This window comes from Xiphophorus maculatus, chromosome 18 (genome assembly GCF_002775205.1).
Source record: "Xiphophorus maculatus strain JP 163 A chromosome 18, X_maculatus-5.0-male, whole genome shotgun sequence".
Taxonomy (NCBI): domain Eukaryota; kingdom Metazoa; phylum Chordata; class Actinopteri; order Cyprinodontiformes; family Poeciliidae; genus Xiphophorus; species Xiphophorus maculatus.
The window spans coordinates 19,580,516-19,606,911 of NC_036460.1; the positions used below are offsets into that span (position 1 = coordinate 19,580,516).

The 26,396-nt window shown below is 35.8% G+C and overlaps 1 protein-coding gene across 2 annotated transcripts in view; it reads right to left on the reverse strand.

Moving 5' to 3' along the window:
* LOC102229148 (leucine-rich repeat and fibronectin type III domain-containing protein 1-like protein) overlaps nucleotides 1-26,396 on the reverse strand; it is a 192,813-nt gene that overhangs the window by 77,292 nt on the left and 89,125 nt on the right. The window contains exon 2 of one of the 2 annotated variants that reach the window (XM_023351848.1): nucleotides 16,007-16,119. The exons of the other annotated variant lie outside the window; for it this stretch is intronic. The gene's annotated coding sequence lies outside the window, so the exon portion shown is untranslated. The remainder of the gene's footprint in view (nucleotides 1-16,006; nucleotides 16,120-26,396) is intronic. 2 annotated transcript variants of the gene reach the window in all.

Here is a 26,396-nt window from a genome sequence, read left to right on the forward strand (position 1 = left end):
TTAAGTAAAATTAGCAACATATTTGTGAAATAATCTTTTGGCCAGAGCATAAGCAGAGCTCTCCATGGAGAGGAAATCCTTACATGCCATCTCACTGTACAATAAAAGCTAAATCATTGTTCTGCACTAATCAGTCCGATTTTGCACAACTGCACTGTGGCACACTTGCTGTACATATATTTACATATACATATCTTTTTTTTTTTTAAATCTTTGCAAGGACGGCTCTTAAGTTGCTTTTTATATTAACAGCATTTCATATTTTTACAGTTTATAGCATTTTATATTTTATTTTTATTTTATCTACAACTACTACTCAGTGGTAGTTGTCATTGTGTCTTGTCTCTATGCTGTAACTGCGAAGTAATTTCCCTGCTGGGATGAATAAAGTACTTCTATTCTATTCTATGTACTTGCTGATCTCCGGCTTGGTCTTCCAAAAGAAAACAAAGACACTGATAAAGAATGGGACCCTAGACTGGTCATAATTTCACAAAATGGCAACATAAGGGACACACAAGGTATGCAACTATGCATGTATACCCTCATATTTAAAAGCATTTTAGGAGCTAAATTTAAACTAAGCTGTGTGTTTTTTTTTAAGTTAATTTAATTAAACATGGTTAACTGGAATATCTTCTATGGATGTACTCCAATAGGTGTAATTTAATATGATAGCACATTTTAAAACTTTTCCTCCCCTTGAGACATTTCATGGAGAATCATTGAAGATTATTAAAATATGGTGAAGTTGTTATGACTGAAAGTCAGACAAATATGCCCATCATCATTCTACAACAATTACAATAAGAATCTCTCCGTTGTTTATCACTCTCTACAAGTGATTGTAAAAGCTGTCACATGAAAAGTGAAGAAGTCTCCAGGAATGACAGATGTTTTTTGTTTTTGTAAATAAAAAGTCAAAAACATACAGACAGACTTTGTTATGTTTGACAGCATGATGCCCGATTTCCATGTCTAAATTACTTAGCTGCTCCCAGACAGGGTATCTTTATTTATTTCTTTTGTTCAGGCCAGATATAGTGACGGAGTAGCTGTTCAGTTTTGCGTACTAAAAATGCACAGATTTATATTTCTTCTTACAAAAATGTTTAATCAGTTGGAAGAGAAAAAAATCTGGGGATTTTCTAACCAATTCAAACACATGCACTCAGCATTGTAGCAGAACGGTTGAGTTCAGATGGTGGCAGTAATTACTCACTGCTTCCTTTTCTAAGGAAAATAAAATGTCCTTCACAGGTCATATCGACCCTATCTGTGAAAACAGTCTGTTGTGCTCCAATCTATTTTTCTCCACCATTTCTCATCAAATCAATGGAAACGTGGAGGTGTCTTGTAGGTGTGGAGGTGAAATGCTTATTGAAAACATAGCATACTGCAGTGCTACAGTGTTTAACCTACTTCAAGAATCGCTGAGTTTAAATGCGGTTATGATCAAAGAGAGCTTCTTCTGATTAGGAGCAGGTTCTCTGGTAAGAAAAAAACAAGACACGATCAAAGCACCTTAAATCCAACTAAACCTTGTTCATTTTAATGCATAAATGATGCAGTTATGGGGTACGGAAAAACGAAGGACCCAGACTGTAATTGTCCCGAATATGATCAACTTTGCAGCAGTCATACACACCAAAATGAACACAGCATGAATTGGGAGATCTTTAAAAAATTGGTAATTATAGGAAAGCATCAAGTAATTAGCAAGACAAATCAGTGATATATCAAGACAGAATAGTGTTAAGCAGACATCCGCAGCAAAAAAAATAAAAAAGATCAGAAAACACTGCAAATCAGAAAATGCATACAAAGGGAGAAAATAAATCATAAAACAGTAGTTCAAAATGTCGATTGAACATGTAAATGCAAAGATTCAGATCAAATTTACAAACTGTGGATGTAGTGAAATGAATTAAGAGATTGCTTCTATAAAACTATTAATACAAACCAGCAAAAACAAACTTTAGAACATGCTTATTATTTTTTAAATTCTGATATGGCAGGGATATGACACAACATGCATGTGAAAATTAAATTCATTCACAAAGTGAAATGTCTCTATTTTTCACTGAAAATGAAAATATACGGCCAGGTTGTTACATCTTTAACAACCACCATTGTGAGGAGAAGGCCAATAGGGAAAACATATTTTTTCTCTTCATAATGCTCTATATCATTTGAAATTCAACACTTTTTTCACACAATAGACTGTAGAAACATTTTTTTAAGAATCTTTGTCAAAATACAATCTAGCAATTAAGAAATTGCTGAAAAACACGACATTATTGTAAGTTCTGAATGAATGAAATATCAGCACACTTTCCCACTGAAGGGCACCTTCACATTCGATGCGCATACCACCAATGACAACCTGGCTAGGTGATCTTCTATCTTTAAAAATCCAATTTACTGTGAGGGCCTCTGGTGCTAAATTTTACCAAGAATGGCCATCTTTGGTCTCACTCTCAGTCAGACCCATTCCCACAAGTAAGACTTTAACTGCATGGAAATAATAAAGTGAACATTTCCATAAGAAGCCAAGGGTTTGGAGAATGGGAAGCCGGTATCATTACTCTCTGTAATCTGCAAATCAATGAAAATTAGCTTGAGCAGGCTTTTGTTTAAAGACAAACGGAAACACAAAGAAACTGTGAAAATGTTGCAGGAAAAGGGAAATGTAATGTAGCAATGGTGCAGCAATAGAAAGGATGAACAGCTTTTATAATGTGCAATTCATCCTGAGTACACCAGATGTTATAGCTGTAAACATTGTTTGACAGACTTGACTTGACAACAATCTTTTACAACATTATCCATTCAAATTTGACCAAAAATCATTAAATAAAACTGGAATAATTCCCCAATGTCCATACCTGCAAGTCATCATTTTCTTTAACAGATACTCACGTGCTGGTTGGTATGTGTGAGCATATAATTTTGGCTCATCGCACACTGTCCAGCTTGCAACCTTATAGTACCCCTTCACCGTGCAACGAAGATGGATTATCCTGTCAGCTCTCTTGCAGAGGCACTGGAAAATATTGTGTGCATAATGAAGCACAAACATATGTGCATACGCATGTTCACTGAATCCTATACCTTTAAAATAACAAACTGGGGGAGGTATTGTATTCTAGGGCATATTCCAAAGCCTATAATAAGAATGAATACATGCTTCTTGCCCTTTTAGGAGCAGTCATACATTGTTAAGTACTCAACTGTTTGCCTTTGTGTGTTAGCTTTTAAATGCACACAAGGTAGTGTTTGTGTGCTTTACGTATTTCTGCAGAGTCTGCTCTAGTAAGAGCACTAGGTTGTTAACGACCTTGAAAGCAGCAACCTCCATCTGCCGCACTCACTCACACACAGGCTTCTTCTGCGACACATCACTGGTCAGCTTATAGTATACTGTGTTTGTTAGTGAATGTGAGTATAGGTAATCTCACGTTTTGTGAGCTAAGTCAATCGGTCACCTTTGTTCGGTTAGCTGCATTTGCGTGTAATGATGAAAGATGATGGTGAAATAAATTTCTACAGTCTACTGAACAAAATCTTTGTGTCATTTTCAAAAGATGACAGTTTAAATTGATGAATTGAATGGGTAAAGAAACTTGAAGGGTTAACGCAAAGCTAAAAAAAAGTAATGCTTTAAAAGGTGCGCAAGCCTCACAACTAGGGAAAGACTAAAACTGTTGGAAGTACTGAGCATAGATGAGGCTGAAGAAACAACGAAGTGTTGCCACAGAATTCAGCATCGGTGGAAAGCGCCGGTGAAGGAAAAGCTTCCATTGGCTGCAAAAGACAAACTTGATGGGGGCCTGTAGCTTAGCAACGTCCAATTGTAGAAGGTTGGTAACAGTGAGGAGATAGAAAGCCTGCATCTGTGTGTGAGAGAGTGTGTGTAGGGGGCTGCAAGAAAGTGCAAGATTGGTCCAGTGATTTCACAAGTAATGAATCTGGATGCTTGCCTTCAGAGGGGGTGAGCATGGGAGAGTTCCAATGAATGCAAGAGGAAGAGACACTTTACTGGTGGTGTAATAATTATGAAGTAAGAAGCTGATTTTCCAGACACTAACAGCATCAAGCCTTTTTTAGAAAGTGAGCTAATGAAGCAGATTTTTATCACATAAACTTAAGATTTCTCTAATTTTAACCTTCTCATCACATGGCAAACCCCCTGTTCTCCCCCGAAAGCACATCCAAACTCTCCCTCGAGTCTTTCCACACATGGTTGGAAAGCTTGTTTGTTTTCAAATCGTGCCAAATCTCACCTCTGTGGGAATTGTGCAGCTGCCTGTTTACATCCTCATGGAAAAGGATTTCATTATAGAAATTACTGAAAAAAACAAGGTGAATGAGATTAATTGGTGCTCTAAAACCAAAACAGAGAATGAGATTCCCACAACCTCTGTGCCACTGAGAAAACACTAGAATAAAATAAGTAATAAGTAGGAAACAAGTTCCGGGGTGGCTTTAAAGGAAATGATAGAACCTTAAAATGAGAAAGCAATACCCCATAATGTGACCCACAATAACCTTCTACTGCGAAATGGCACCAACCATAATTTGGTGCCTGCCTAGAACTTTTGTATCATAGGGCAAGGTTTGTTACAACCTGGAAAGATCATCTGTCAAAGGGCATAACAGAGACACATGGAACAAATAACCATGCGCACATGTACATGCATATTTGTAAATTATTTAAACAAGTCAATAAACTTAACTTTCTTGTTTCGGGACGGTAGAAGGAAGTTTGAATACCCTGAGAGGGGTCTTGCATGAATGAGAAGAACATATAAACTCCATGCAGAAAAGGCCTGGGCTGGGATTTGAACGTAGGACCTTCTTGCTGCAAGGCAACTAAGAACTTCACCATGCAGTTTAAGAAAATACTGTTTATGCAAGATTACAAGTGGGAATCTAATATAGGATCAGTATTCAACACTTTACAAGACTGGGAAAGCAGGGAAATCAATCATTGCATAATCCTCTCTATTAGGTAAGGTAGTTTTATTTATATAGCACATTTTCAGCAACAAGGCAATACAAAGTGCTATATTATACAGATTACTGATTCCTCTGTTGTGGTATGTTCTGCTCTAGCCAGATGTTTTCAATAGGACTTAAATTGAGACTTTTTTGCATCCTTATCCTATCACTAAACTCACTGAGTACCAGTTTTCAGATTATTGGCAGAGTCCAAGTGCCATGGGGTAACCCATGGTGTTAGATGAGTAACTTGGACGCTTGTGGACAAACAACCAATGGTTGCACAGTTTTGTTTGTTTTGTTGCATCAGGTTGGCTTACAGAGCTATGCTGCTTGGTTTGTGTGGTACTCCACGGTGAGTGTGGTGATGATCACCTGTTGGCTGATGGGAAAACTACCAGAGATTGTTGGTTCCATCTAAGCTTCATGTGTTTTCCAAGCTGCTCTGTCCAAACACAGCAGAAAGCATTCAAAGCCTTATGTGGAGAGGTTGTTTGTGGGATGTTACATTTCTAATGCACCAGGGATGTTTGTGTTTGTCAGACTATTTTTAAGAAGAGAACAAAAACAGGTGTATGCAACCAGACAATTTGATTATGTCAAATAATCAATTATTACCAGTACCCCCCTAATCTTAATAGATTAGGGTACTGGTAAATATGTGCATTTTTTTTATTATTTGTATCTTGCTATAATGATTTTATTCTATTAAATGGTGGTTTTTCGTGTAGAAGCAACTTCTATTATAAATAGTTTAAAGTCTGGAGTAAAAGCCTCCTCATGAGGTTTGTACAGTTTGTGCCTCGGCAAGCACAGAGTGCAAGAGTTTACAGCAAGGGGCCCATTGCTACCTTCTATGTTTTTGTAACCTTCTATGTTTTTGTAAGTTCAGTTTTCTTACTTTGAAAATATTGGATTTTTTTTTTTACGTATTTTTTAGTTTTGACATTTTTCTCTGCAATCACTTGCACAACACACTTTTACTTGCTGGGGAATTAAGATTAAAATCATGCCGCCAGCTGAAAGGCTGAAGTTCTGAGTCCTCCTTACAATGTTTGGTTAAATCCTACACTAATAATACTTTTTATTTGAAATCTCCAGGTATTTAAGAGACTGAAAGATGTTATGCATTCTAAAAAAGTTGACAGGGCCTTTGGAAAATAAACAGGCACATGGCATCACAGATCCTTCAATAGGCTTTGCAGCGGACAGTGGACAAACTCACCTGAAGGGATCAGTTAGTGAAAACCTCACTCCGGACGTACTCTGACCAAAGCAGTCAATGTACAAAATTTGTGCAAGTTTTTCCTGCTTTGACAGCTGCTACTCTGGTTATAAACTTAAAAAAGAGTTTGTTTTTGTATGAGCTACAAATAAAAAGTGATTTGACCGATTGATACAAAAGATACTTCACAGAACAATATTCTGTGAAGTAAGGGTTAGGAACTGTCAGGGTTTTGAAATGTCAGAGCAGCTGCACCTCATGCCTTTTTGACATGATAAACCAGGATTTGTGTTTTTAAAGGACACATAGCGCCATGAGGTTCCAAAATTGACCCATGCTATCTGAATGACAATAGGGAGCTGAAAAGTTATTGGGGATCGTGCTATTATCACAAACCTACAGTCAAACCTTATTTGAACTGATAAGTCACTGAAACCCATTTCATTTATGAAATTGGTGTCAGGTTTAGTCACTGTGCTTTTTCTAAATAATATACGTTTTCTTTTAAGCTGTTTAGAGTAAGGTTGTAAAGTGGCTGAAATGCCTATATTTACAGGTACACATGTGCTAACCCACAGCAGTTACCCAGGCCAACTGGTGTCTCCAATCTGGGAAGTTTACACTGCTGTGATCTGAAACATACTTCTAACAAACAGGCACAGATGTGTTCTTTCATGAATCTGAGTGATGGTACATTTAGAAAAAGGCTCCTTTGATGCATCTTTGATCCTTTTTTTTTTTCTTGCTCTATCACACTTTGTTTCCGGGTCTTTTTTTATTTTAACTTGTTAATATTGTTCTTCTTTTCTCATCTTACTCTGTGCCATCCTGCCCACCCATCCGTGTCCCTCTGCTGTATGTTATAATGTTCTGTCTTCCTCCTGTCGCTGCATCAGATAATGAGGTGATTGTGGCTGCCGGGACACTGCATCAGTGCTTGTTGTGTTGTGGGATGCTCTGATACACTGAAAATCACAAGTCAACCACAAAGTTCCTTTTATACTTAAAATTTATAGCAGCTTTTGTCCTCCTTCCAGAGAAATAATCACTATTTTATTATAGCTCTGCAATATTGGGCATATATGCCATGTTGACAAAATGTCTTCATAGTGACCCTTCAGTGACCTTGAAATGGTGCTGAAAATATCCATGTTACTCCCCTAAGCTTGAGATGCGGGCATAGAAATGTCAATAAACCTGTTTTTATTAATACATATCTTTTTAATATTCTAATTCAACAAAAACATTTCCACTAAACTTCTTCATTTGATTTGAAAGGTGTTATAACTGTGGCCATTAATAGAACAAAGTACATACTTACTAAATAAAATGTTCCTTACATTAATGAGAATTCATTTGCACATTTGTCTGCTTTATTGTTTGTTTTCACAGTTCTTATGATGAGCCTCGTTTTTCCAACTTGGCTTGTTTTCCCTGAACAAGCACATATCCAAGTATATAAAGACTGCTTTTTTATATATTTGTAAAAGAATGGTTTGCTCCCACGAGATCAGCGAACTCCGGAGTGGCACCGTGTTTTCACAGTTGACTGTTAGTGGCATTATAACAAAGTGAAAGCAATTGAGAACAACAGCAACTCAGCCATGAAATCGTAGATTATGTAAAATCACGTGGCAGAGTCAGCAAATGCTAAGGGAAGAGTGTGCAGAGGTCCCTAGCTTTTTGCCAAATCAATAGCTACATACCTCTAACCCTTATGTGGTCTTCAGATTAACGTAAGGACATTGCATAGAGACTTTCATGGATTGAGTTTCCAAGTCCAAGCAGCCAGATCCAGACTTTAAATCAGGAAGTGCAGTAGGAAGTTTTTAATACAGTGGTGTAAAGCACAGTGACTGGACTCTAGAGCAGCAGAGACATGTTCTCTGGAGTGATGAATCATGCCTCTGTCTGACAGTCCAATAGATAAATCTTGGTTTAACAGTTGTCAGGAGAATGACATTTGCCTGATTTGCCTTGTGACAAGTGTAAAGTTTGGTGCAGAGGATGTTGTAATGCGGGGGAAGCTTTTTGGGAGTTGGACTCATCCCGTAGTTGAAGTGAAAAAACAAAACAAAAACAAAAACGCTTAATGCTTATGAATATTAAAACATTTTAGAATATTGTATTATTCTATCTTTGTTGAAATAACATGATGATTATGATGGTTAGATTGGAGATGGTCCCTTCCAGTTCCAACATGACTGCATACCAAAATACAAAGCAAGATCCATAGGGATATGGATGAGTGACTCTGATGTGATAAGAACTTGAATGGTCTACACATTCAACCAGACAGAACAGCTTTGGGTTGAAGTAAAGTGGAGACTGTGAGTCAGACCTCAGTATTTGACCCCACAAATGATCTACTTGAATAAATAACAAATATTCCCTCAAAAACTCACTTCTAGACCTGATAGACATGCTTTCCAAAGCAGGTGAATCTGGAAAGGGTAGGTCAACTCTGTATGAAAGTATTTGCATTAAAACATTTTTGAATTAAAACATGGAATGTAGTTAAAGTAACTATTTTTTTAAATACAAACAAAAAATGAAGTTGTTCTTGTCTCTCATTTTTCAGCTTTACTGGTCAAATATTAAAGGCCATTACTACCCGTAATACATAAATTAACGTTCTTGGCTTGAATATAAAAGATTACAACAAGGGAATACACAATGTGACGACAGCATTGTAAAAAGTGAAACATAAACAGTGTAAACATAACTTGAATTTCAATCCACCACACTATTTAAAGGGAATGTGAACATATAGAAATTGTTTGATATGCTGGAGCAAACGCAGGAAAAGCTGACCTTGGAAAACTTTAAAGACCCGACAAGATGTTTCCATCAATGTTTTACCAAGCCAGAAAAATTGGTGAATGAAAACAACTGCAATCCCTTAAAGCTTTCACCTCCATATCTGTGACGGTTTTATGTTTGAACCATCCATTACCAGTTTCCCCTCACTGTGATTTACAACTAAAGACAGTTAAATCTATTATTCCGAGTTCATTTTTTTCACTCTGTCTTTTGACTGTCTATCTTTGTCCTGCTTATGTGTATTCGCACATGTTATCTATAGCAAGACCTCTCAAAAACTCATGAGATTAGCTAATAGAGTTCTATATCAAACACAGCTCATCCTGAAATATTAACTAGAATAGACCTTTTCCATGTCTAGGATTTTCCTGTTTCCTACTTGTTGTTTTTCGTTTGTGGTCTCTTTATTCATTACTCTTCTTTTTATTACTCTTGGCTGCTTTGATTCCTTTTATACATTTACCCAATTCCCTATCGACTGAGTTTTTTGGTGTCTTTCCTTTTTTCACAGGTTTTCTTTGACATACGTGTCTTGTTTTCAGAGAGATGTAGCTCACACTTCTCATTATGTGATTAGTTATTTGGCAATAATTTACTGGAAAAGAGGAAAAAAGATAAACAAAGTTGGAGTGAGAGGGTTGGAAATGGGCAGAGGAGCTGAAATGCTAGAAAACACAAGAAAGCGAGAAGAACTGACCTATCAGCACAAATGCAAACAAAAACACAAGATGATAAAATGGAATGTAAAAAGATAATTTTGTGTTGTTCACCAGTCATTTCTGTGCAGCTTTTGCCATGCAGGTGTAACCCCCGTAAACTATGCTGATCTGTCTGTATGTTTAATGTGTTTGTTTGTTAGTTCTTAGAATGTCCTGTAGAGGGCACCAGACCCACATTTCTCCTGTCTGTACGAGAAGAAGAGGGAAGAAGAAAAAAGAAATGGCAGACTATGCAGACTAAGCACATTTCAGCAGAAGTAGAGAAGTTACTACGCATAAGTGCTGCTGTGATATGAAAGAAATCTGTTTATTTTGAACTGGATAATGTACATTCTGTTCTGGGATTTCTCCGGTGAGTCTGTTTTATTTTCAGCTGCTTACTTACGCAGAATGGCTACCTAGCGGGAGCTAACGTTGCTCAGTGTTTTTTTCGAACTGTAAAAAAACCCAACCGGAGTTTAAAGTGTCTCTCTGTAAGCAGCATAGCTCTGTGAAATGAGACCGTTTATGATGAAGTGATGTTTATTAAGTAATTTCTTTATTACTGAGCGTTTTTGGTTTATTTTAAACGCTAATTTGATTTTCACTGAGAAGTAATTGAAAGATTTCTATGATTTCCGTATACCTGCATGACCGGTTAACGCTCTGCATGCAGGTTGGGTTTTTTTGGACGACCGATACCTGAACGAGCCAGTGGTTCCAGAACCAGGAGGGTCCCGCCGCCATCTTTGTGACTCGGACTGAAGCCTGGAAAGACGGAGGGACTGGTGCTGCTGGATGTTTTGCGTGGACAACAGATAAGCTTATTGAACAAAAAGGGGGCCCCAAATCTTTTCTTTTATTCCACAAACTATTTGTTCATGAACATTTTTATAACGGACAACTTATGTGCACATTGACTGAACTGTTATATTGAAGGACTTACTGGAATATGTAATTTCTTTTGTTGAAATAAGCTTTAAAGCTACTGTTTAAAAAAATCTACCCTCAATTTTCTATATATTAATTTGATATTTTTATATAAGGGTGGACAATGTAAGTTGTATACCTTAATTTTATTAAGGTAATTAGTGTTACCTGGATTATTATTTTTTTTGTGGGGAAAGAAAAATAAACTTGAGTTGTTAAAACTTGTATGCTTATCATCCTCCTGTGTGACCCTAGAACAAAAGTAACTTTCCTACTGAATTTATTGCTAATTAAATTAAGTAGTGGTTACAAAGGTGTTTGTTGTAGAGATATCACCCACCAAAATTACACACATACACCGTTTTTCTTTCTCACGCATTGTCACCAATGTTCAGGGTTCTGCTTTAAATTGATCCCTGTCGATGGAAAAACACAGAGAGGTGCGTAATGTGATTAATATTGTGCAGTATTTATATGGTTAAAAATGGTTTGATTAATGTGGAAAAAAAAATAAAATTTCTGGCTTTTAGTAGCAGAATTATAAAGAATTATATGGCTGCTACAAGTCTCACCTTCAATGACATATTGGGAATCTTTATGTATTGAATGATTTGAGAAAAAATCTAATAACTTATCTATGCCAAAGGCATCTACTTTGACAGTGTGAAATAATAATACCTGTGGGTATTTACAATAAGAAGTCTTGTCATTGAATGCAAGTGTAATGATGCAACAGAACAAATGAAACTCTTTCTTCCATGAAGGAAGAAATAAAGGAATAAATGAAACTCTTTTTTTCTCAGTCAGTCATATTTTGGTGGAGTTTTTGCTTCTGCTCTTCACTGTTCAAATTTCTTTCAAATCATATTACCAAGATTGGTTAAACTTTTCGTGATGTTCACTTACTAAACGTCTGCCTGGGAGCTTATTCCAGGCTTATTTGTTCTCCATCATCTACACTTGTATGGGTGCATTAATTTAACAAGGACGCATTATCTTCTTTTTAAAGTATAAACACAGCAGATGTACTTTTTGCTTTGAAGGTTTTTTTTATGCGAAAAACAGTTCTGTTTAGATAAAGGTATGTCTGTGTTCACCCTAGATGCCATTTTTTTTGGTTCAGTCTCAAAGTATATATATATATACTGCTCAAAAAATAAAGGGAACACTTTAAGTGTTAAACACCTGTTTAAGTGTTCCCTTTATTTTTTTGAGCAGTGTATATATATGCTTTCTAAGAACTAATGATAGTTTTTTTCATCCCACAGTGATTTAACATGACTCCCAGTCCAAAACAGCAGACCCCCCTCTTTTTCCATTCAAGTAAATATACTTAGTCCAAACCATATTTTGATGCAGGTCATCTTCAAAATATGGTTGTTGGTGAGTTACCACCAGTAGACAGTTGAAAATTTTTTATTTCAAATAAATTTTGCTAGAGCACAAATAGGCCATGAGAGACATAGGAAGCAGTTCGAATCTACCATGGATTGGAATATGTCTAGTATCTCATGCGTACTAAATGATTCCTACATGTGTAAAGCTAAAACTCCAGACTCAAAATCTAAGAGTTATTCATCTTCTTCAGGCAATATATAAATACAAGTACATATTATTGATGTGCTTGTACTGTGATTAATTCAAAAATGATATCACCAAAAACTATAAATAGAAAGGAAAGAATGAACAGGCAAATGGACAAGTGATTGAGTAATTTAGAAATAATCACTGGATCAATTTTAACATTGCGCCTGATGACTGACCACATCATTGTTGTAGAGCATATCGGATCTAATCTACAAGAAACTGTAGGTCGACACTGTTAAAACCCAGACAGTTACAGTCTGGAGTAACAAGATAATCATGCCTTATGCATTGTGTGCACACAGTGTATATTCAATTAATATCTGTGTTGCTGAGACAGCACCTCATCTGTATAATCATGTTTCACTGCAGCTGTTAGGTTGCGGAATTTCGCCTGAGCATCAAACCACTCCTCAAGCTGTCACCTTTCAGATGAAATACATTTATACATATAGCTTTGGGAAATCATGAAAGTAAGACACATCACTCTTATCTCTGCACATGAAAAACTGGTGCTAACTCACCAACATAAGCTGTAATGTAACTAAATTTAGACTGCTCCTATGTCTTTTCTGTTTGATGAACATTATTACTGGCACACTCATATATGTGCAATTAAATAGAAAAGCATATTAAATAATTTTCTGGACCAACTTTGTCAAAGAGGCAAGAGGAAGGTGATGACCTGCACAAACCATCAGAGAAGCAAATTCGCTTATTCAAAATAACTCCTGAGATCAGCTTCTAACAGCCAATTACCTTACTTTGTTTCCCTTCAAGATTCTATAAACATGCAGAGTTTCCTATCAAATACATGCATGCACAAGACAAAATGCAAACTTCACACAGACCAAACATAGTTAAAGAAATGATAAATTAATCCATTGGCTGCTCTTCCATGTGGTTGATTTATCAAGATTGATGTTTTTGGTGAATTTCAAATTGGTAACTTCATTTAATAAGAAGAAATAGTTGGGAGCTTCCACATTTGGATAATGAAGTGAAGTGTTTATCCACATAGTGTAAGGAGTTCTAGGGAAACATGTAAGTTATTTTTGGATAACTTGTCAACAAGCTCACCTCACTTACCACAAATAGAACAATCTATTTTTTTACACCTTAGCTGTTACTCAATTTGGTCAAAAGAGTAAGTTATTTAGAATGTGGAGATTCTAAATTCCCCTTCATCACTCCGTGTACAACTGTTCTCAGCTAACATGAGGTTCTATCAGATGTTTGCCAATTGCTGCTGCCACTAGTCTAAAGGAAAGACTCATTCAAATACTCATGAATGAGTCAAAGCAACATATCAGGTATGTTGCTTTGACTACAAAATTGTAGCTCAAAAAAGTTGATTTTGCATAATACTCCCTCTTTAACCTTTATTTTTACAGCAGGTATTCTGTGTCTCTGGGTCAAACAGTAGCAGCATAAATGGTGTGCTGCCACTGGGAAGTGTACCTGCATGCAGAATCTTTTATTGTGACACTGCTGTTATTTATTTATTTTACTAAGGTGGTTTGTTTGCATTTCTGTGTTTGAGGGCCTGGGGCTATGGTGGCAGAGGTGACCCCTGGCCATGTCATCTTGTTTTTTTGTTTCTTTTTCTTGTTGGAGCACCCCTTTTTGCTTTTGGTTGCTGTGTTTTTGTAATGTCTAGGGTGATTATCCCTTTCTTTCAGTGGATGTTGTCCCCCTGTCGCTCACAACTCCCTTACTGGTAAACATCAGTATTCCCTTACTTTTAAAATATATTTTGACCTCAGCCAAAGTCCTAATTGTTTAAAATTTAATAAAAGTTCAAACAATGTTCTATATTATATTATATTACTTTTTTCTCATTTTTGGATATTGAAAAATAAATTATAAAATCTTTTTAAGCCTTAATTTGTGTGCTTATTCTGCTATCTTCTCTCTCCGGTATATTTCCAGGTGGCACTGCTGTTTTTTTGTTGTTTTTTTTACTCATTTTCGCAAATTTATCAGATTTAATATCATCCATTATAACAATTTCTTATCTTTAAAGAAAACCATATTGCCACACAAAATATACGTACAAATGTATGACATATCACACATGATTTAGGCTTTTTTTTTTTTCAAAATGCATCTTGTAAACTGTTTATGGCAGATAATCCTTCCCCCTTCTGGCAGACACAAAACTAGGTTTGAAGAAGGCAGCGAGGGCTACAAACAAGAAGAAAATAAGCCAGTGGTACAAATTGTTCTGCCACTAAAATGAAATCATTTTTCTACCTACTTCCAAGATGGCGTGAGAGCCAGAGCTAAAAGTCCATAATAGGGTGACTTCAGTAAGTGTCTGGGGCAGAATTACATGAATGTCTTCGGTCTCAACATTAACTCACAGCTCTCTCTCTTGCTCTCTCTCTGTCTCTCTAATAGCTTCAACTAAATATGTAAAACTGGCTTCTTAGCTACACTTTGGTCGGCAACACAATAACTGCATCCTGTTAATATTTCCAACAGACAGGTCAATTACTGCAGCTCAGAGTGCAGAGTGAACATATTTAGGACATTTAAAGTTCTATAATTATCTTAATCACTTTTCTTATCAAACTGGATTAATCTTTCTCATGCTGGTTTCTGCAGCAGCACCAAACAATGTTATAAAGATCTCAATTTTCCCTGACTTAGTGTCACAGCCGCCGGCCAATGCATCTCTGTGTATATTTAACCTGGGCTAATGTGTTTATGCAGTTTGCCATGTTTAATGCCTTGAACGGGACTGTTTCTGGTTTCCAAACCATGCCTTGTTAATCCTGGGTGAGATGCCCGGGGGCAGCTTTTTTTATTTGTACGAGCCGCTGGAATATAGCTTGATTGAGCAGTGCACTGATAATTTTGTTACATGTAAGTTAGTAAGCCAGTACTTGCACCTGTTCAGCCCCAGTTTGTTCTGTGCTGAATCTGTAAAAACCTGCACACAATTGCTACACGTGAAGTAAGTTATTCATCTAGCTGCAGAGAAACTGGGTCAGTTACTTTAGTTGCATAGTCACAGTTGGAACAGGTTGATTTTTATTGTTCAGAGTAGCTATGTATTGTACAGTGACTTTTATAATTGAGGGACACCATTTTAATGATAGCATATATACTGGAGTAATTATTTGTTTTAATGATCACCAGGTGATCATTAAAACATATGATGATATATTTTATGATCATATAAAACAGATGATCATAAATATACTTTTGTTTGAAGTAACTAATTCTGTACACAGAGGTAAATGTTAAAGCACAGTTTCAAGAACTTCAAGAGATACTAGAATATCTTTACAAAAAATAGTAATTTCTTAGATGAGCAACACATCACCAATGAATAATTTTACAAAGTATTGTAAATGCGTGCATTTTAATGTATATGCAAATAGAGGATAGTGCGTAACTATGAAGTATGTGTAACAAATAACTAAATTCCAAAGGTCAATAGAAGTTTAAATAGAAAAATGTTAAGAATGGTTTAATAAACATTTAATTTTTAACATTGTGAAAAAGAAAATGATGCATGTGAGCATATACGGAAGCATATTATATGCTTCCATACATGCATATATATTTTCAAAGGGGGTTCATTGAACTGTTAATTAGCAATAAGAATCTTCAAACCAGAAGATGTAATGCAAATGTAGAATAACAATGCCACAGTTTCCTACAGAGTCCATTTTGCAGTAGCACACTCTTGGATTCATAAAACACAAGAAAAAACATAAACATTGCCTACCTCTATCTGATATGGTGTGTTAGATTAGGACTCAACATGAAGATAAATTGCAGTCACAGTGACAGGTAGATGGACAGAAAAGAGGAGGGACTGAGGGAAATGGATCCAAAGCCCTTTGAGAAAGAACAGAGAAACATGAACATGGTTAGAGCTAATAAAACCCAGACATCCCAGTGGCTTTGTAAACCTTCCTCAGAGTGGGTCTCTCTCTTTGCCCCCCACCTATTTGTGGTACCTGCAATACATCACTGGTAAACTCTGACATGAAAGTTTGCTGTTTGGGTCGCAATGGGTAAAACATTACTGCATTTGCTCCTTTCATACATTGATGCTGATGTTCAAAGCACAAGCATATCAGAAATTTCAACACAAAGTTTTGAAATTACATTATGTGATCTGCATAAAGTCCAGTTGTATTGCAATACTTTAAGAACTACTTCAACCATCATAAATCTCAGTCAGGACAAAGCTAATTTCTCCTTATTGTTTATTTATGTTTATCTGAACAGAACTCTACACATACTAAGAGCTTTCTAAGATAAGACTAAGACTACAATTATGTTCATGGAAGGAAAAACCCAGAAGACAGAACATAATATGAATATTTTACCATCAACATTAGAAATATTTTTGAGTACCTTAAAAATTGTGGGCAGTGATGCGAAGAAATGTGTCCCTCTTTTAAACCATCCATCCAATATTGATCAAAGCACTATTAAAAAGAAACTGACAGTGTGTACTTTTTGAGTTTTAGTGGAGTGCCCACAATGAATTACACATCAAACAGGATGAAGGCATTATGGCATTCAGTTTCCAAGCTGTCTGAGCTAAAAAGCCAAAGACTATTAGAAAATTATTATTACTCCTATCAGGGATCTAAAGCGGTCTCATTGTAAATTCATGTTGTAAAAAGGTGACACAGCAAAAGGACAGCTGACATCTTCACATTCAATGTGGCAGTCAGCACATAAGTAACAGATGGCCCCTGGGCAATAGAGTTTATTAACTTTACATAAAGAGGAGGTAGATAATTGCACATCATAAAGAAAAGGTTAGGGTGGTAAAATATATCAGCAAGTGTGGAAGAAAGTCGTGTCTGCACACTAATTAAATGCAGCAGAGATAATTTAATAATTCATTGTTTCATCAAATCTAGATCAACAACGGTTTGTTTCGGAAAGAACAAGAGTGTGGGTATAAGTTTTAATTTTGTTTTTTTCTGTAATAATGTTAAACACATTGTTTTTTTCCTGACGTAACCTGAAAATGTGCCTTATTGAGAAGTAGCAACAACATGAACACTTCTGTCAAAGTCTGCTCAAAAAAAGAGGCTGTTTTAAAAGTATAAAGTACTAATTATCTTTCATGAGAGGCATCTTCCCCCCTTAACAGTCTCATCTTCTATTTATGTGTGCTTTTTGCCTCAACTCTTTCTTCTATGAAAAGAATACCCAAGAGGATACTTGGCAGCATGATATCCAGCTGCAGTTAAGTCCCTGGTGGCAGGTGCTTCTGGCTTCAATAAGGTACATAAAATTATTGTACTCTATTGCATGATAACTTTCAGAAACCCTAGAGTTTCATTACAAAAAACTACATATCAGTTTTCATAGGGGAAATAATCCCATCGGCAAATTAAAATCTTAAAATCTCCTTTTCGTAAAAAAAAAGCCTATCCTACTAATTTATAGTAGTAGGAAAACAATCAAAAGCACACCACAGTCAAGAAGATACTTAATGACATTTTATGTCACCATGTGCAATGTTAATAATACTAATGTTATTAATGTGAGTTGGATGGAGTCTTAGTGCAATAGATGGTCACACCTGACACACAACGTAGCAGTCTAATAGCACTGTATCCATTTTACTAACCCATGTTTAGTAAGGTGCTAAAATATGTAACATCAAAAGCAATATAATGGCATATGACAATATGGGGAAAATAGAGATTTGTTGTCGCTGATGTACTGACAAGCTTTAAAAGAGATGCAACAAAAAAGTCTGATTTTCAGCTTGTCCAGCCATGACTGGAGAAAATCCTCTTGGGAACTCTTCTTCCAAGCAATAAACTTGCCATGCATTATTGCTGCAATATTTAGATTAGAAGTGGCTAAAATTAGTTGGTCAAAGCTATGCAAAAATGCTAAAATATTCTGCCCAGTTTGTTGATGCACTTTCCCAGTCATTAAAAGCAGGTAGCTGCAACTACTCTGAACAAAGCAATGAGCTGCTGCGGTTAGAAACAAAAGTAAATATTAATAGACAAACATTAATTTCCCATGTCCGCTTTGTCCTTTTCGTGGTCATGAAGAAACGGGAGCTCGTCCCAGTTCAGAGACTGCCAGTCCATCACAGAGGCTGGCCAAGCCAAACAACCCTATGCTTGTTAAACAAAAGTCAGGAGAAATACTGATGAATTACAGGTAGACAACTCTGATCTGGTGCATTTGTCAAAGTAATCAGTTTATCTGCTCTGAGTACATTTATTTTAACCAACTTTGGGCTTTGAACATGTCTTTGAAAAAATTATTATTGCCTCATTTGAACCATACACTACTGTATGACCTCGAAAAAGGTATTGATATTCCACATAGACCCCTGCTATTTTTAGCGACTGCCCCTCTGCACAAGATATGTTATGTGGTGCATGCTGACCTGCCGGGGAGCTTAGAAGTATATATACAATGTATTCAGGCACTAGGGAGTGTGTGAAAAAATGAAAATATGGAAAACTGTATATGCTGTATGTATATGTGGAGGAGAGGGGTAGATATACTTGTCTACATGATGGATTATGAGCCTCAGAGATTTATAACTTTAATCATGAAACCTAAAAGAAGCAACAACAAATGGTTTTATATAAACAAACAGCAGTGATACCTGAAGTGAAACCCATATCTCCTATTTTTAAAAATGCATTCAAATATGGTTCAGTGAAATGGCATGAATGCATATTATTTTCTTCAAGTATGTTTGCTCTTCCTTCTTCCTCCGCTCCTTTTGAAGTTACTTTTTTTATGTTGCTGCTTCAACATAATGCAATACGCTAATTTGTTATCTTTGTCACTGTCAAGCAGTTTTGTAGTTCCTGGTTTGATCTCTACTAACCTTCTGGGTGTATGTTTGTTAGCACCTCGGTGAAACTCTTGTGGTAATTCCAAATTACCACAAGATAGATTACATACAATATGACGTGCAATTTTTCGGTGATATTTATGACTGTTTCTTTACTAGAATAATAAAGCAATAGCAAGGTATTTTTTGAAATACTTAAATTATAAGTATTAAAAAAATTCTCTCCAATTTAGGTGCAAATTCAGATGTAAAATGCTTGAACGTGTGAGAAGTATAATTAATTCAGTGGGAGTCTGGAATTGTTTATTCATATTAGAGTGTGATAGTCATGCTGTGAGTATTGGTTAGTGAATTTATTGAATTACTAAATGGATAATATATGATAGGCATTTAAACATTTAAAAAATCAATCAGAAACAGGGATAAAGCGCTTAAATTGGGAAGGTGAGTGATGTGACTTGCTGGTCACATCACCTTCAGTCTCCAAAAGCAGTTTTTGGTGGACAAGAGCTGTACAGAGCACTCCCTGAAAAGTGAACATCTAAAGAAAAGCTACATGTGGAAGAACAGTGCCTTGAATACGTTTTCTTTAGACATTGATTGCAACCTCATGGATTTGAATTAATGTTATTCAATTAAAATTCAAAACACTTGATGTCAAAGTGAAATTAAATGTTGTAACACCTATTATAAAATTATCTTCAATGAAGTGATTTTTTTAAACAATTTTTTCACATACGTACAATACTAGCTGCTGTATTTCTTGTGTATTACATATGAACTCAAAACTTACAGTGATCTACATTGAGAATTATAGACAACAATGAACTTAAAATTAAAGCAAAATCCACACAGAGAGTGTCTGACAGAAGTGTCTGACAAGGTTGTAAATACTGTACAAAGAAAGTTAGTGCATCAGGAACGAGTGGCACCTGTTTATGAATGAGGAGCAGCTGTGGCAGCGCATTAGTGAGTGTAGGAAGGACAAAGCAACTAAACAAAAAGAGAACACCAGTTAGACAATAGCTTAACCAAATAAAAATCAAAGTATCGAGATATAGTGTAACCTCTAAAAACGAAAGCATCTGATTTTTTTTTCTTCTCAAAATATCCCAAGTACAAATTTTATGATTACATTACATTTATTTGCCGCGCAAGATAGATCGTATCTTACCTTGGCTTTGTTTTAGCAGAGTATGCTTCCTGTTGTTAAAGATAAAAGATAGATTACATTGTTGGGATGCTTTCACTGCTTCTTTTGAGGTGCTCACTTTCAAAGCCATCAAAGTGGATTGTGCAATGTGGGAAAAAGAGCAAAGCTTCTGTTTCCAGCATCATTCACAGTTCTTGATCCATGCTGCATGCTTGTCTACAATTACAATGGTATGGCACTTTTTCTAATATTTTGAAGTGCAGACAGAAGTCACTATCTATGAGCCAATTCATTTTTAATTGCAAGTCTGGAGACAGTGACACAGGTGCAGCCAGAGCTTGTAGGGAGTTATGTATGGGATCCCAGTGCTGAAATCTGTGCCCAAAGTGTTGGATTATGAGCCAAGTGAAAAATGTCCTTGGCACAGAGAGGATCCAGTGATGTCTTACCTAAAGTTAAATTATAAGTGGCTTCCTCATCTCATAGATCTCTACCTTGTCAAATAGTCCTAAATGCCATTGTTTCATTTTCATGTCTCTGGACAGTATTTCCAGTAATGGCATTAAATTGAATTAATGATAATTACCAACAAATGTGATATTGCATGCTTTAGAGAGGGAGTGCAGATTGAGTATGGAAATAAATGATCATTTTTCACTTTTTCAATGGGGACACTTGTTTCCACAGACACATTTTCAGTGTACAAATTCACTGTTCGAAATAAAATATATGATTTACTTAATGTGCATAATCAAAAGTGACAAACTCGGGAAAAGTTTTTGGACTGAAAACACGAAGTGTATATATTGCAGTGCTGAAGAGAAAACAGATGACCAAAATAGCTACCGTCTATAAAAAGAAACTATGAGAGACTAAAACTGTGCTTCCCAAGCATATTTGTCTTTCACTTGAACTCACGTAATTTATTGTCTGTTAAATCAACCATACAACATCACCACTATAACCTTTCTTCTTCAGATATAGTTTAATGACCAGGTCACCATAATCAGATTAATTTTGGTTCCTTATTACAAGGGCGGCTGTTATGCATCCAACCAATGCAGCACCAGCATATCAAGTTAGAGATACTGCAGCAAAGAAAATCTCTTGTTTCAGCCTCACCCCATTTACTTATTAGAGTCACATCACTTGACCTGTTTTAGTGACTGAGAAAATTGGAGTGACTGGTCCAAGGTAATTATACAGAGTCGGGTAAAGATGCCAGTCTAATTTACTGAGCCCCACAGTGGAATGGAAAAGGTGGTCAGCAATCTTTTCCATCTTTCCATGTTATCGTCAATACACTCAGATAAATTGCTTTGTCTATTGAACCTCCGCTATAAAAAATCATCAATTTGTATCTCATTAAAACCTTCAAGCAACAGGAAGCAAAGGTGATACATTTAAGGAAGACAAATCTGATTCCCTTGAAGTCAGCAAACCAGACTACCGCCTTAAACCATCCTTTCTCCGTGCCAATGAAAACCTCAATACAAGGACAGTCCAGATTAGTGGAACATAAAGACTGAATGCTGATCCTAGATGTTTAGTTTTGGTTGCAGGATAGACGTGAAGATTGATAAAATAACATCAGATTTTTTAAAGATTTATGTCCCAGCGAGATCTAAAGAAACTCATCCATGTATGTTTCTCTAGTCACATTGATTACTGCAAAAGTGTCTTCACAGGTCTGCATAAAAAGTTAATCAAATAGCTGTAACTGATCCAGAACAGTGCTGCTAGCATTTTCACTAAAACTAGGAACATAGAGCAAATCATCCCAGTTTTAAAGCACTTGCATTGTGTCCCTGTAACTCAGAGAATAGATCGAATGGCTTAGGACCAAGATACATTACTCCTGGAAATGTTCTCTAGGTGGTAGAAGACCTGCAGTACTTTGTCTTTATGTGTCTTTGATGAGTCATGTCTGAGTCCATCACTACACCCAGATTCGGGCCTGATCACTAGTTTCTGGCTATAATATCTGTCATAGCTGCAGCTGCATGCTGACTAGAGCATTCCTGTTTTGGTCCAAACATGATAACTTCGGTTTTTGTTTCTGTTCAGATGGGGAAAGTTATGACACATCAATGCATTGATTTGTTCTAAGCTTTTGTTCAGTGCCTGGATGGGTTTGGTGTCACATGGTGACATTTTATGTAGAGCTGTGTATCATCTGCATAGTCATGTTAACGTTTTTTTATTCTTATTACTCGTTATAACCTCAGCTAGCAATAGCATGTAGGTATTAAATAGCAGTAGGCCCAGGATTGAACCTAGAGATACCCCACATGTGATGTCTGTCCACTCCAATAAGAATTTACCTATTGATACAAAGAAGCCCCTGTTTTTAGGTAAGATTCAAATGTGTCAAGTAGAGTATCAGAGTCCAACCCAGCCTGCGGTTGTTTCAATAGCATGGGATCATCAACAGAGTCAAGTGCTGTATTTCTGTGGATGTCATTGAACACTTTGACTCTGTATCTTGATGAGCAGGGAAACCAGACTGAATCTGAATGTAAGAAATCTGTTCTTTACTTGTTTTCTTGTTGCTATGGCATGTTTGCATTGCTTATAACCTTGACTGACAAAGATTAATGTTCATATTTACTGTGGTTCCCTTGGTGCAGAAAATAAGACCTATGAGAACTGTGAACAAATGTTATACTTTAGAAAATATGAAGAAAAAGGTTGCCATGGTGACTGCCACTTAACAACCCTACACATTGTAAATATTGAAACAGTTAAAGTAGAGGTAGATTTTCACAGCAGAAACAAGACTTAAAAATCCTGATTATAATTACTTTGATGTTACACAACAAAACATGAATGCATTTTATTGGAATTTTTGAACCAACATAAAGTTGTGCATAGGTGTCAAGTGAAAGAAAGGACACATGCTTTTGGACATTTTATGAACAATTTCTGAAAAGTATAGTGTCCCATTTAATCTCGTCCCTCAAAATAAATAAAATCCAGTGGAACCAATTGCCTTCACAAGTCAGCAGGTGGCAATAGGAAAGCCACTGTCGAAAGAAAGCAGTAAGACATATTTTTTAAAAGCTTCCATAGGAAGAAAAGTAAACATGTGGAAGACGTTGCTGTGATTAGATGAGACATCAATTGTAGATAACTAAGAACGCACCATTAAAATGATTGTGGTCATACTGTGAGAATGTTTCATTCATTCTTTTAGCAGGGCCATGAAAATTTGTTTGTGATGACAATAACATGGAGAAAGCTGAGTATGCTAGAAGACTGAGGTTCACCCTCTGGTGACCTGAAGAGCAGAAAAAACAATGAATTGGTTTAAATTAATGCATATTTATGAGTTACAACAGCCTGGTCAAAGTTAATGCCTAATTATAATTTAAGATACGTTACTAAAGTTAAAAAAACGACACAGAAAATCTTCATTCAGTTTAATTAAATTGAACTCTCTTGCATTAAGAGTATACAAATCTTTTGGTATCTAAACATCCAAAGCTGCTGAAGACATACTCCAGATGTCTTCAGCATCTGGAGGGTCTTTACACCAACACACCCTATTCTTTTCAGATAAATATTATGTGTTTTCCTTTCACTTCACCAATGAGACAAATTATTGCATTGATCTGTGGCCATTACCTCTTGTCCTGTTAGAATAATGACCATGTAAAATATACACATTCAGATGATAAAATATATTTTAGGGAAAAGAAAACAGCTGATGCCTCAAAGTCGAGAGAACAAAAAAAAGTGTGATTATTTGAATTAACAAAAACTAGTCCAAAAGCACTGAATGTATGCTCGCTGGTGAAAAGTCACACATGCAACTTAAGTCTCTGCTTTCATGTTAGATAAAGTGTTGTGAACAAAGTGTGGAGTGGGTATGTGTAGGTATATGTGTAAATGTGTGAATGCAGGCTGTGTTGGGGATGTTAGGCATGTTCACTGGAACTCACAAAGATCAGAAAAGAGTGCAGCAATTGATCACTTTGTGGTTTTTGGTTTGCCATTATTTTTTATACATATGGCCCCAGTGTGCTTCAGAACAGTAGATTTAATGCATGTGCAGAGTGGTATATATATATATATATATATATATATATATATATATATATATATATATATATATATATATATATATATATATAAAATATGCATTTGTGGCACTCACTGCAGAAGAGATGCACTCAAGAGATGTCATATTAATTTGCCTGTTATGCTTATTATTGTTGCTGAAAAATGAAGCACAGTAAGCAAACAGGCTTAAATGAAAAGCATGTGAACCAAGAAGAGGCATTAAAAACACCTACGTTAACACAGTTAAATGGAATTTAAATAGCTTTAATGCTGAGAAATAGTCATGCAGATACAGGAATGTCCATCTGTTTCAATGATACATTGACACCACAGAGAGCATTCCCATACTTACCTCAACCTTGATGATTTATCTACTTTTACAAAACTCCTTATGACACACAATGTATTAAATAAATTAGTTTAAACTTGTATTTTGGAAACTTTTTTTGTATTGTTTTTATTACGTATATCTGTTCGCATATTTTGTAATATCAAAAAGGAGAATTAACTTTTTAAAGACAATGCCAATATACTGAAAGAAAAAAACTCTTCATTGTTGAAGTAATTTCATTTCTATCGTGAAAAGTACACTTGGTAAGCAACGCTTTCATATACATACATGTTTTAGTCTTCTGCACCAACCTATAGGTTCTCTCAGTAGCTATATTTGGATATACAAAATTCTTTGGTCAGATTCAAATGTATCTGGATTGAAAAAGAAAAAAAAAAGTCCAAATGCATAATTTATATGGGCACAAAGTTAATTAATCTTACCATGATGCACATCTACATGCACCAGGCTGTATTCAGTATAAAAGCAATGATGTAAAATTTTCCAGAAAATAACCCCAAAAGTTGTTTTTCTGTCTGTGCTGAACATAAAAACAAACAAAATTGTTCATTCTGTGTCTTCTGGGCCCGCTCCAGGTTCTAATGGGTTCCAGATTACAATTTTGTTCCGAATGAGCATAGCATGATCATAATATTCTGACTGGGGTTTCCACATTATACATTCTGATCTGCCATTGATTCCAATTACTTTGGTCACATTTGCATGTGCTTGTGGTTGGTTTTATTTATAAATATATGGGCTTTATATATATATATATATATATATATATATATATATATATATATATATATATATATATATATATACATACTGTATATATAATTGCCACATGCGCACGCACACACACAGCTGTCCTTAAAAAGACAACAATTTGACCTCCATTAATTCTGTAGAGCCAAAAGCAACCTATTAACATTTTAATTATTACCATTGTGGGTACAATTCAAATTGGATCTCACAACTTCATCCTTACCCTTAACCCCAGAAAAATATTTTAGTCTCATTAAGACTGGGTTTTTGTGACAGTGAGGACTACTTTGACTCAACTTCATTAATTATACTGGAAAAATCCCTAAAGAGGTCAAACAAAGTGCACACAAACATGCAAGAGGTTTAAAAAAGCCACACAAAAGCAAACACGCACCCAGTGCCCCATCTGTGCAATGGATTAGAGATTAGAAAAGAGGAAAGGATGAATCTGTCTAAACACACCACTTGATGAGAAATAACCACATATCACCGACATTTATATCTCATGTTAGTTGAGATAAGACAACATTGTACATTAGGTGAGCTTAGTTGACACACAAATCCACCCTCGCATATCACAGATGCATCATTTCAAAGCTGTTATGACCCTGTTGATAATGTCGCCCTTGTTTCACCGATATGTATTGTTTAATAGAATCCTATTTTTTTATTCCATGTCAGAATTCATTTTTGCTTGCTGTGAAATATATATATTTTTGTTTAAAGCCAAGGCATAAGGTGGTCTGTTATGTTTTACATAGCTCTTACTGAAGACACCAGCATAAACGGAGTAACTTTCTGTTGACTGAAAATAATTTTGTAATGAAATAAAATCATACATTTTATTTTTACCTGCATATACTGGGTTATATGCTGGTTCAAACTTAGACACTGGTAAAACAAAACAAAAAAAAGCAACTTGAAAAGATCTCAACAGCTGGAATAACTCACATTATCATGCAAAAGGTGTTTTAAAATTACAATTCATTTTA